Consider the following 11679-nt stretch of genomic DNA (forward strand, 5'->3'; position numbering starts at 1 on the left):
ATATGAGCAAGAAAACATCCCAGATAAATGAGGATACATGCAATTATTTAAAAATAAGTCTTAATTATAATTATAATTATAATTCAACAGATAAGAGCACATTACATTTATCAAATCAGTGATTATTAAGGACAAGCATAACATAATCAAGTATTTAGATAAACTACTTAGAGATTACAAGAGATACTTGCAGATGTATCATAAAATGGACACTAGTGAGTGCTTCTTTCAATCAGTATGACCCCTGAAGGAATTATAAATAGCATGTGGAGAGATTTCTGTCCAACTAGATCTACCAGAAATAGAGGTATATATTTGAATTTGTAGTGTTTCTGTAGGTCTGTACAGTATTAAGACTTTAGCTTTTATTTCTTATCTCAGAGTTGTGGAATTGTTGACAGAGGCACAACACTTTGGTGTCCTGAAAGAAGAAATTGGCCAAAAGAGTGGGCCCAGTGTCTTAGGGTGCATCTTTCCAGATGCATTCACTTTGGGAGCTTCTAATCAGTCCTTTAATCTCAAGGGAAGGGTGGCATTAAGAGCACACCCTCCCAAGTGGAAAATGTCTATTCAATAGTGATTACATTGTTTTTCATAAAGAGACAGGAGAATACATCTGGCATTCAGAGAGCCATTAAATCAAATACAATTTGTCTATTAAGTCATTATAGAGAAGACAGCCAGCAGAAATGACTATTGCATGAAGTTATTGTTTTGGTGCATAAATCAATGACTTTTTGGAAAACCACTTGGAACTATCTTGGTGACATGATAACTCAACGTAGAGAGAAGATCCTAGCTGCTAGTTAGTTAAGTGCAGGAATCATTCTAACTCTAGTGTCAATTTCTGTGTAACAGAGACAGCTGTTGAGCAGGATTGGTTGACAAAATGTGGCAACAAATCTCAGGATAGGCTTTGATAATGTTTGATATGGTAATTTGTTGCCAAGAACTATAGCCAAAAAATAATTAGAGATATATTTATGTTTTAAAATATTAGTTTAGTGGAAGCTTTTTTCAAATAAAATGTAGTTTGTGCTGCTTTAGTATCAAATATTTACTAGACACAACTGGAACTGAAAAGTCTATAACTCATCAGAGAAAAAGTAAGAATAAAAATCTACTAGGACGTCAGATAGGACAACCAAGACACTGTAACATATTCATATTATTGGTTACAATTTGCAGGTTAGAAATCTTTCTGTTTTGAAGAGCTAGTAAAGAATTTGCAGCAAGGATGTTAGAAGCTATCTTACTAACACAAGTTTCCCCTCTGAATATTTTATTACTGTAGCATTTTTAGGAGGCATTTAATATGATTTTTAACTGAACTTCACAAAATTTGTTTTTCACTGAGGATGTATCATAAATGTGTGGCATAAAAAACCACAGATCTCTCTACCTTTAAGCTTTAACTACTAGACCATGCTCCCCACAGTGAGTTCAGTTCCAGCAGTGTGATAGTCCCAACAACCAGTCACAAAGTGTTCCCTGTTATTTTGAGTCTGTTAAAACTTACTTGAGAAGCCAAATTAGTATCACATGCAAACTGCCCCAGCCAAGACAGAAAGAGCCAACATAAGGTGCATACTCCTAATATATATGACACTGTCTGGTAATTATATCAGCATTCAGATTCATGGTTCTAAAGCCTCCTGGATTTAGTGTAGCAAGACTAGTCAAGAATTAAGCAATGTGTTACTAAGGGAATAGCCTTCATATCCTGAAAGAACCACTGAGAATCAGTGCAAACAGCTTGTGGAGGAACTGGAAAGATAAATGAAAAATCTGAAGCATAAGCTGTATGCAGAAAAATTACCTGAATACTAAAACCACAAATGGAAAATATTCTGATGTAACAACAATGCACATTAAAGATCTGAACATATAACTGCAATATTTACTACAATGTTCTGCTTTGCCCCTGAGCACTAAAAAAGAATCTTGAATTAATTAATTGAAACATAATACTAAGTCAAAGGCTAGACTAGCAAATTTTAAAGGTAATTAACCCATTTAGAATGAGAATAAAGACAAGTTTTCCTTGAAATTTTTAAATACATGGAAGCAGTTCATATGCTGCTTTGAACAAAACCTTCAGATTAATATTAGATATTAATAATATCTATTAATAATAAGATAATTGTACCAAAATTGTCTAGAAGCAGAAATGCTGTAACACTCCAAGAAATGGGCATCATATCTCCAGGACCAGTAAGCCATCAAAGTGTCAAATAGGACACCTTGGAAGTTTCAGATCAGTTCTAAAGTCCTGACTGCTAAAAAAAAAAAATTTGCTTGAAAAGAACAGAAATAGGAATTCGTATTTTGGGTATTACAGAATCACAGAATCATTTTGGTTGGAAAAGACCTCTAAGATAGTAAAGTCTTTTTGACTGATCACCACCTTGTCACCTAGACCACGGCACTAAGTACTACATCCAGTCATTTTTTTGAACACTTACAGAGATGGCGAGTTGACCAGCTACCTGGGCAGTCCATTCCACCAATCTTTAGAAATCCTTTCTATGAAGAAATTGCTCCTGATATCCAACCTGAACCTCCCCTGATGCAGTTTAAGGCTATGTCCTCTCCTCCTGTCACTAGTTGCCTTGGAGAAGACGCCAACATCCACCTTGCTACCACCACCTTTCTAGTAGTTTTGGAGAGAAAGAGGTCACCCCTGAGCCTGTTCTTCTCCAGGCTAAACAACCTCAGCTCCCTCAGCTACTCCTCACAGAACTTAGACTTTTCAGCAGCTTCCTTGCCCTTCTCTGGACATGCTCCAGCACCTCAATGTATTTCTTCTAGTGAGGGGCCAAAGAGGTGTGACCTCACCAGTGCCAAGTACAGGAGGATGATCACTACCCTGCTCCTGTTGGCCACATTACTCTTGGTACAAGCCAGAAAGCTAGTGACCTTCTTGGCCACCTGGGCACACTACTGGCTCATGTTCAGTCAGCTTTGACCAGCACTCCCAGGTCCCTCTCCTCTGGGATGCTTCCCAGCCATTCTTCCCTCAGTCCGTAGCACTGCATGGGGTTGTTGTGGCCAAAGTGTAGGACCAAGTACTTGGCCTTGTTGAACTTCTCACCATTGGCCTCAGCCAATTGATCCAACCTGCCCAGATCCCTCTTCAGAGCCTTGTTATCCTGCAGCAGATCAACACTACCACCCAACCTAGTGTCATCTACAAACTTACTGAGGGTGCGCTCAATTCCCTCATCCAGATCATAAATAAAGATTTCAAACAGAATTAGTTTAAAAAACTCTATTACTCTTCATACCCTGCTAAATTAGCAGATGGCTGAAGTGATTTCAAATGGAGTGCAAAAATCTTAAAATCACCTAAAAGCTACCAAGTGTCAGGTATATAAGTGACAACTATCAAGCCAACCTGTCCAGGATCTAATAAAATGGCCTGTGATTTTTTTTGCTTCCTGAGCCTTTGAAATGCTCCTTACATGAAGGAGTGAATGGGAGTAAGTCATCTTAATTGCTGTATCTCAGAAATCCTCAGCTGTGCCCTTCAGAGTAGTTTTACAGGAACTTCATGCTGTAGAAAACTCTTTCTGATTTCTAAATTGTTTACTGGCAAACATTTCATAAATTTTATTTAAAAGAAAGTTACTGCGTTCTTACTGAAAACTCTGCTCTCTTCAAAGGGTGGAGGATAATGAGCATTCCATTTCATGAGCAAGTGGTAGTATACACCATTGGCTTTAGCAGAAAGAAACTAGTTCACCTCTAAGGGAAATGTAGGCAAGCCCACTTGACACAGACCAGTGGATGTGAAATTTACTGATTAGATGTTCCTTGAGGACATTTTGTCTCAACTGGGTTTGTCTTGATGTATTTAATATTACAGCTGTTACAATCCATGTGCTGGCACATTCTAACAGAAAAGCACAGAAAGTATTTACACCAATTCAAAGAAGAAAAGCATACTTCAGTTAAAGATTTCAGGTAGAAAGTATGCAACAAACCTTCAAAAAAGTTAGCTTCTCATGGAAAATACTGGTTTCTTTCAGCCTAAAAGAACTCATTTACAATGCTAGAAAACCCTGTAATTTTTTTTTTCTTCAGATTAATCTTGCCTTTCTCTCTTCTCTACACTCTTCTTAAGGCACTCCTCAGATTTGACATTTTATGTGTGGTTCAGAAACTTTCCATATTTCCACAATGTGAGCTAGGTAGCCTCTTATCTGGCTCTGCTTTACTGCTTTTAGGACCATCCTTAAATGCCTCTATGCTAATGCAAGCAGCATTGGAACTAGATGATCTTTGAGGTCTCTTCCAACTCAAACTTCCATCTCTTCCAACTCATTCTATGATCCTGTGAAGAAGAATCCCATCTAGATTCTGTATATTCCCAAAATAAAATATGATAAAAGCAAGCAGTAGGTTTGAGAGCTGGCAGCACAGAAATCTCCAAAGTTTTTTTTGCAAAAGACTAAAATTTCACACTTGATTACTGTAGTCAGATAAGCAAATCCCCATAATCATAGAATGGTTTGGGCTGAAAGAGAACTCAGAGATCATCTCATGCCACCCTCCTGTCACAGGCAGGAATGTCTGTCAATAGCTCAGGTTGCTCAAAGTCTGTCCAAGGTGTCTGGGAACACTTCCAGGGACAGCACATCCACCACTTCTCTCAGCAACATGTTCCAGTGCCTCACCACCTGCACAGTAAAGAATTTCTTCCTAACACCTAATCTAAATCTACCTTCTTTCAGTTTAAAGCTATTCTACCTTGTCACATCAGTACATGCCCTTTTTTAAGAAGTCCCTCTCCAGCTCTCTTGTAGGCCTCCTCAGGTACTGGAAGGCTGCTGGAGCTTTCCCTTCTCCAGGCTGAGCAACCCAAATCCTCTCAACCTTTCCTTACAGGAGAGGTGCTCCATCCCTCTGATCATCTCTAAACAAATGTTGGGCTACAACGTATTTTACTTTTGATCCGTGGCTAGATCTGAATGACTGTACTTACATATTTTTGCAGAGAAGTGAAATAATGACTCATTGTTTCAGTACCAGCTTGGTATAGAGCTACTCTGCTGCCTACTGAAGAAGTAGCAAAGAGGTTCTGTGTTCCAGACCTATGTTTGCTGGCTGGTGTTACCTGAGAGCTGGAATGGTAGTTTTCAATAGGTAAAAAAGTAGTAGTGGGGAAATTCTGACTTGAGTCCACATCAGAATTCCTGGTTTTTTACCCAGGGTGAGCTATCTGATGTACTCTCCCCTAGAGCAGGCCTACAGTGATAACTTAGAGGAACAAACTGTTGTCCCTATGAATGAAAAAAAACCAACTTCCACATGACCTTGATGGCTGTGAATTTCTAAATAATTTTCTCAGATTTGGAGTTGATTTTTTTCAGTTTGTGCATGCCTGGAAGCAAATGTACCTTGAGTTTTAATACTTCAACCGCTGTTAAGAGAAAGGGAAAACATAAATTTTTCCATCCTGCAAAGAAAAGTTTTGCAGCCTTTTTTTATACAGGACTGTCAAGAAGCACAGGTAAAGCTGCAATTTACTCAATTTTTTTTCCATTTATATTTCAATAATATCTTTAAAGTGATGATAATTTTGACTATCTATCCTTTTTGAAGATGTTGATTATTTTTTTCCACAGAACAAAATAAAATAGAAGCAAAGCAAACCATCGAAGGTCATTGTGTCTTTGCTATGTATTTTGGGGTTACCTGGCAAGGTTCTGGTAGCAAAGAGACTGCAGGGATATATTCTGCTGAGAAGACACCAGGATCTGGCCCCATGTTGGGCAGACCAAGATTTAGCCAGCTCCCAAATGGAAATGCCAAGCACTTTTCATTCATCTCATGGGCCCAGTTGTAGTTAGGGTCCAAAGCATTGATTAAGTGTTTTAAACATCTACTCATGGTTCAAGATGCATGATGGGCACCTCAGCCAGATCTGCTGTGCTTAGACAGAGCAAGAGCTGAGAGCTGGTGCTAGTGGGCTGAGCAAGCTTGGCTTCCTCATGCCTTTATGGGGAGCTGGCCCTAATCTGCTTGTGGGAGAACGTTTGCTAATGATTACTGTGCCTGGCAGACATGTTTGAGTTTGAGGGTGAACTCAGCTCTTCAAAATAGAAGAGTGTACATATATTTGTTGACAATACCCCTGTGGTTCACAAGATAATGTCACTTTTTGGTGTGCACAGTCATGTTTTACTCTGGGAGTAAAACAAGGCTTGCTGTATATTGTATATCTAAGATGGTTATTTTTTTTTCCCTTCTGTGTTAAAAGAGTGCATTGGGATTTTCTTAGCTGGAAGCTATTTGTTTTTTCCTGGTGATGATCTCCACTGAATGAGTACAATGTTACTTTTGAAAACTATTCCATTATCATAGAATCATAGAATCAACCAGGTTGGAAAGGACCTCTGAGATCATCAAGTCCAACCCTTGATCCGGCACCACCGGGGTTACTAGACTATGGCAGTAAGTGGCACATCCAGTCTCATCTTAAAAACCTCCAGAGACAGTGAATCCACCACCTCTCTGGGTAGCCCATTCCAATGTCTGATTACTCTCTCTGTAAAAAATTTCTTCCTAATTCAACCTAAACCTCCCCTGGCAGAGCTTAAGACTGTATCTGTAGGGTTGTCCGAACTATCATTCCCTAAATGTCAGGGAAAGACAGTTCTTCTGAGGACAAATGTGCCTTTAGAAGTAACATATTTCTTAAATCAAACTGTACAAGAATTTTCAGTATTTTACAGAAGTCTAAATAAATGTGTTTTAATCAAATCAGGCCATTTTCAGAACACTGACCTGTTTTTTTTCTGCTGTGGGAAGGAAATTCAGGTCAGGATTTGTCTTGGAATAATTTATGTAGATATAGTTGCCCTATGTGTATATAAATAACTCAGTTACACACTCTTTCAGAAACATCTAGACCTATTTTTGTTTAAGGTTGGTGTAGGCAAGATATGAAATTTTGTGGAGAACATTTGCTCTTCAACATAGCCACGCCAAGATGGATCCAGATTCAGATGGAGTCTGTGCTCTGAACGCAGAAGAGTTTGGAGAGAAGTGGACTTCATAGCAATGTCTGAAGCAAATCATGGGTATAAAGATTGAATCTGAACCTGTCTGCATTTCTCCTTCAATTTAGGACACGGTGCAGGCAAGAATAAGGGGGGAATGGAGGTAGAAAAGCAATGTGACACCTGATAGTTAGAGACTGCATTTAAATATGGAGATGCATGGACTCTGCCATGATTTTTGTCAGCAAATACCTTCAGTTCAGGTGTGCCTTTCAGTGCCAGAGAAAAATTCTCTTACTGGCAAACTTGTGTTTTTAAATAAAACAAAAACATGTAAACAATTTATTGAAAAATTAAAAAAAAATTACTTAGGAACAGAGCAAAATGAAACCATTTTCATAAGAAAAACCATAAAAGTCCATCATAGAATACTGTTTGCAAAGTAATGTGATTAGATCAGAAAAATTAAGTACTAGCTGCGTATAGTATCACCAATATTTTTGCAATTACTGGAGAAACAAATAAGTAAAGAAACAGGACAGATTAATTATATAATTGATCTAATGCAACCTTCCAAGGAATAATTGATATGCTCTCATTACCATAACAAATAATTCACATGACAAAACTGATACATGACACCTTCTCAGAAGCCAGTTAAAAATCATTACTAATCACATCATTCTGCATTATGGCAAACAGATGAATAAAAGCCCATTTGTAAAGCATTTAGTATCATCATTTTTCATAGTTCCCTGAATGAAATACTAATGGTCATGTCTCCAAAAAGAAGAAAGAACTATACGTTCATAACATAGTACAGGATTCATAACTGTGAAAAATACAGAGTCTACAGATACATCAACATGATAGATAATCTTTTTTTCTAAACTGGAAAGTAATTCATAATTCTTATAGAAACAAGATGACAACAGGACTTCCATGCCATAGACAGACATTAGCCAGCTTTAAATGGAAATTTGAATAATTCTATTTTCAGTCCTTTGCATTTTCATATTTTGAGGTGATTAAAAGCACTAAATGAATTACATTACAATGACTTTAAGTGGGACAAAATTATCATTCACTTCCCAGGAGGGAAGCTGCTTTTGCAATACATTTTTTTCCGTTTCACAGTTATCCCGAGAAGTTCCTACAGGCATGGAAAGGGCAGCAGCTTTTAAGAAGTCAAGACAGGGGAAAAATGCATTAGTTAGTTATCCTTAAGAGGGGGTAAAAAATGACATTTTAAAAGGTTAAATTGGGCAAATTAATTGGCAGCACGAAATGGAAAAATCAGTCCAATTGAACAAATATCACTTTTTCTTGCAGTTCCAATGCATTTTGTAACATTTTTTGGTTGGCTGTGGAAGGTTTTCCAAGACTCAGAAGCCTCTCTTCCATCAGGTGAGGAAAAGGGACACTGTTTATTCAAACTAAATGTGTCAAAATTGTATCAGCTTCTTAGTTTGTAGGAATGTCTGGAGGAATAAGGATGAGGACAGACAACTTTTTTGAACAGAAATTATAAGAGCTTTACGATATTCAGAACAAAGTGTTGTGGGTTTTCATAAGATGACAGAAACAATTTTGAAATCTAATTTTGGCACAGCATGACTCAGTGATATGCCTTCTGGGTTTTACACCATCATTTCCACTAAGCCCGTTTTCTCTGCTTCTTATGTCATATTTTTTCAAGCAATTTCCCAGCCCTCTTTTTCCCTGGATGAAAGTTAACAAGGGGTAAAAGTCTTATCCTGATATGCCAGAATATACATATGTAATAGATTTAGTTCCTAAATAACCATATTTGAGCCTGAGACTCCGAACATACAACTCATTTATTTTAAGAGAAATGTTCTTACACTTATACTCTATGTTGTTTATGCAACTAGCATTCCCCCAACTTCAAAGAAATTTGTTTAGGATAAAAATGAAAAGTCTACCCCTAATGCCGAGAAGAAAGCATTTTTCCCCTTTGAACAGCTTTATATGACAGATTAAAAAAAAAAAAGTTACCATGAACTCATATTCATATTCAGTATTAAGTGATGTTCAGTTCAACAGTTTTCCAGAGAAAAGAAAAAAGATGTCCTTACAAACATCACACAAAATAGTAATTAAATATGCTATCACTGGAGTCATCCAGGAAAAAGTGCAATTTTTGGAAAAACCTAGATAGCTGCAGGAAATGTCTTTAGTAATCCAGTCTTTCTCTGGGAGCCCATACTCCCCCATTCCACGACCTGGTGTTTCTCATAATTAGAACCTTACTGTCATAAGGATGATATGGCACAAGAAATTGCTCTGCTGGAATATTACATGAGTAAAAAAGGATGGTGTCCACTCACATGTGACTGCCACTGCTGGCTTGTACATAAATGGCTGAAAGATTTCTCTGATGGTTTTGGATAAGAAAAGTGTATCAGTCATTATAAGATCTCTGTAGAGATTACAGCTGATACCCACCCTCAGCAGACTTCATTGCTCTGAGTTCAGGCCCCTACGCCTCAGTGACAGCAAAACCCCCCACCATGCTGCAGTCAAACAGGGTCAGCCGCAGTCCAGCGAGTTTGATTTATACACACAGTCAAAAAATCAAAAATTTTGTTCACATTTTTAAATTATCAAAGGCCTAGGGGATGAAAAGCTGTCTGAAGCTTTTATACTGCCAAGTTTCAATACTCTAGCAGAAAGGTTCAGCCAAGAGAGAGACGGAAAAAAAATCCAGGGGAAAAAAATAGTATGCACTTTTAGAAAGAGGGTCCACAGACAGGCTATTGTTTTCAGTGTTAAATAATTTTGATTTATGATGCTAGAAGGAGATACCACCCTGAAGTCTAATGATCCCCCCTCCTTGTACTTTGTCTGCATGCCAAGAATCTGTACTAAAACATGTGTGGCTTTCATTTATTTGGAATGAGCAGAAGACACAGGCAAAGCAAAGCTACACAGAGGCAGAAGTGCTGTTCTGCTCACCTTGCAGAAGCTGATGGAAAGGTAGGGCTTCCGATAGCCCTGAGTACTACTGGACTGCTGAGGAACTAATCAGAATTTTTACTTCAGCTGGAGCTGAATGACCACGTAGTACTTTCAACAAGCAACTTTCTTTTTGAATGCCCTAGCAAAGTGAACCTCTCATTCATCAGCAGTAAACTGAGGCTGAAACCAAAGGCAAGTCTAACCAACAACATGCTGGAACACCAAATTTCACAGTTCCATTAATACCTGAGAGACATAGTAGGGCATCTACAGCCAAATGGAGTTTGGAGAGGGATGTTTGAAGTTACCCCAGATATGAAGTTACCCCAGCATTCTCTGACAGCTTTGGCATTTGCTCAAAGTGCTTTGTCCATGACTCAGTCTTTACTGGCATGTCTTGACAGATTTATATTCCTAGATTGGATAGAAAACCCCCTTTGTTTGTCTTTTAAGACAAGAATTAGCAAAATCAAGTAGTACCAGAATTCAGTCATGCATGCCTTAAGGGGCCTTTTCTAGATTTCAGCTTTCACCTAAAAAATATGGAAAGTGGTAGGTTCAGCTAATACTCTGAGCTATCTGGAGATTTTCAAACCTCCTTAAACTAAAATAGCCTTTGTGACTATATCACTATACTTTACTATATCATTATGTTACAATTAGAATATGACTATACAGAAATAGAGATTTGTCCTTTAGAATACAAATGCAGACCCAAGGACTGCATAACCAAACAATTAATTTACAGTAATCTTGACTATGTGCTTCCCCTTAGAAAATAACTAATAAGATGCTGTGTTAACATTTCCACTTAACCTATTGTATTCCTTTTAAAATATACATTGTCTTGGAATTAGCCTCAAGCTGTGAATACTTTCCAAAGGAAATAATCAGTGGAGAACACCAACAGTGTTAAAATGAGCCTAGCCAAAGAAGCAGCTGGGCAAAATCAAGGATAGTAAATTAAGTGACCTTGTGCTCCATTTCCACATTTCTGTCTTTGACCTCCAGTCCTTGAGCCCAGCTGTGACACAGACAACTTATGACCAAAGAAAAAAGAATCACTATATTGCCAAATGTTGCTATTTCAAATTACAATGAAATCATGTTTGCCAAAATTAAGCAAAAGTTATTTGCTTTTGTGATCCCACAGTTATTACTATTCTAAGGAATTGTTCCCTTTGCCTCTCACGAATGGCATGACGAACTGGCAATTTTCTGTCATGAGGAGATTAAAAGTAGAGGTGCACCTTGAAGCAGAGTTTGCAAAAATCCTCTAAACGTCTTTGAGACACTGAGTAACCATCCACACTCTGCGAGGGAGCCCAGTGGTCAGAGGTGTAGGTTTGCACACCGTAGGTAAGAGATGAGAAACTCTGGAAGCTATTGAACAGTAAATTTTCACAGCAGACCAGCACAAACATATTTAGCACAGGGCTTTCTGCCACCATGAAGTGTCAAAAGAAATTTGAGAATGTTCAGCAAACTGCTCTGTGGTTTGCTTGTGCTCCTTTCTTCCTCTCAGTTTCTCTTTACTGAATTCTGATGAGTCGCATGGCATGAAAAGTATCCTTACATTACACTACAAAGTGTTATCTAAAAGTACTTGACCAAACAAAATTTTGCTGACCTTAGTCTTTTACTCTTGTAGCCTTATATAAAAAGTCATTCAGAATAGCAGCACAAAAGA

This window comes from Empidonax traillii, unplaced genomic scaffold (genome assembly GCF_003031625.1).
Source record: "Empidonax traillii isolate 1590-97213 ecotype Southwest subspecies unplaced genomic scaffold, ASM303162v1 scaffold16:size2589160, whole genome shotgun sequence".
Lineage (NCBI taxonomy): Eukaryota > Metazoa > Chordata > Aves > Passeriformes > Tyrannidae > Empidonax > Empidonax traillii.